Here is a 1848-nt window from a genome sequence, read left to right on the forward strand (position 1 = left end):
AGACGGATTTCCAAAACAGTATCATATGTACATAAAGACATGTAAATGAAACATAAGTCAAGAAATATTTTAAATAATTTATGTATATAAATATGTTGACAACACTTATTAATAAGGTATTAAAACAATGTAATATAAAAAGAATTTTACAACATGCAAAATAATAGTTATTATAAAAAAACTAAAAAGAATGATTAGTATACAAATATATATAAAATATTTAAAGAAATAGGATACATAATGTCAAAAAAAACAATCTAAAAATAATTTTACAAATGTAACAAACAAAATTATTAACATGGATTAAAGCATACACATATTAAATGTATTTTAAATTAACTGATTGTACAAATATAAAACCTAATTAAAAATGCAGCAAGATAAGAAGGATAATTCGTAAATAAAGTGACCATAAAATGGATCAATGCACAACACGCATAAATATACAGGGACTTAAATTGTAAATTTTCCCAAGCTAAAAAACGCAGTCTGCATTACAGACCAAGAAAAAAAATAGAAATTATAGGGCCAAATTACAAAAAACAAAGAGGACACATAGGGCACAATTGGAGGCGCCACGCGAAAGGAGGGATCCAGCGCGAAATTTACCCATTCAAACAAAAAGGGCGTAGATCCGACTCCTTTATCGGGCCAACGCGCGGACTTCCATGGGTGTAAACGGCGCCGTTTTGATTTTAATACTAAAATCCCTTCTTTCATTCATTTTCTTTCCAAAACACAGATGAAAAACAACAGCCTTGCTCTGTGAAGGCTCCTTTCATCGCGCAGCCACTAACCTTCATCCGTTTGATGGCTAATGGTGCGGATAATGGCCGGATCTTACCCATGGAGGCCGCAATTTTGGAAATCCGGTAACCCCACTCCCTTTTCCTCTTTTTTCTTAAAAAAATATGCGAATCTTATGATATTCTTTCAAAAAAAAAAGGAGATAAATTCCAAAGATTTAAACAAAATTTTAGTATTGCTCGATCCTCGCCCACATCTACGCATGTATGTTTTGGGCTATCATCGGTATCGAGGGTTCCTCTTCATGTATTTGTGCCTAATTCGCAAACTAATTAAAGGAAAATAAAGGAAAAAAAAATCTGGAAAATCACCTTTCAAAACCTTTTTGGCTTGATCTTTTAATATCTAGTGTGAATGTGTAGTATGCGTACAGTATCCGTAAAAATTTGTGGATTACATCACTGGCTTTTATAGCCAAATTTTTAAAATAAATAAAAACTTAAAAATCCTATTTTCCTACTGTCATTTGCTGTGAAATCTGTTACTGGCTCCTTCTGGTGTATTCTTTTGCAGGTACGGAGAAGATGACCCGGGGATCTCACGTGAGAAGTCGTTCCTCTGGTGCCCTTCCAGTACATTCCAGGAGCTTCTGAAATTCTTGACTGCTGGAATTCTTTTTGGGCTCTTTCGGGTTTGGGCTAGATTTAGGGTATGGGTTTATTAGAATTAGGTTTTGGGATTGGGTCAAATTTTATGTAACTGGGTTAAGTTTATATTAATGGATTTTGGGTTTAAGTTACTTTTGGCCCAAATATTTGTAACTGGAATGAATTGCAATGAATTTAAAGTATAGGGGTAAAATAGTAATTTTTTCAAAAATATGTGTTGGACTAAATTGAATATGAATTATATTGAATTGAGTTAAATTCATTCGTATAGATTTGGTTAGACCTAGTACGGAGTTAGATCGAGGCAAAGGAAAAATATCAAATTAGTTGCCTTCGTATTTACATAAACTCGTTGAGGTAAGTTCGTGTAACTAAATTGTATATTTATATGTGTTAAATTAAATTATTTTTTTGTAAATTGTACAATTACAAT

At 32.3% G+C, this 1848-nt stretch overlaps 1 long non-coding RNA gene across 1 annotated transcript; it reads left to right on the forward strand.

Moving 5' to 3' along the window:
- Positions 1–253: 253 nt before the first annotated feature.
- LOC107896326 (uncharacterized) lies at positions 254–1626 on the forward strand. Its single transcript, XR_001683691.2, has 2 exons — positions 254–872; positions 1321–1626. It is a non-coding gene; the product is annotated as an uncharacterized lncRNA (long non-coding RNA).
- The last annotated feature ends 222 nt before the right edge of the window (positions 1627–1848 follow it).

Source organism: Gossypium hirsutum, chromosome A09 (assembly GCF_007990345.1).
Source record: "Gossypium hirsutum isolate 1008001.06 chromosome A09, Gossypium_hirsutum_v2.1, whole genome shotgun sequence".
Classification (NCBI taxonomy): Eukaryota; Viridiplantae; Streptophyta; class Magnoliopsida; order Malvales; family Malvaceae; genus Gossypium; species Gossypium hirsutum.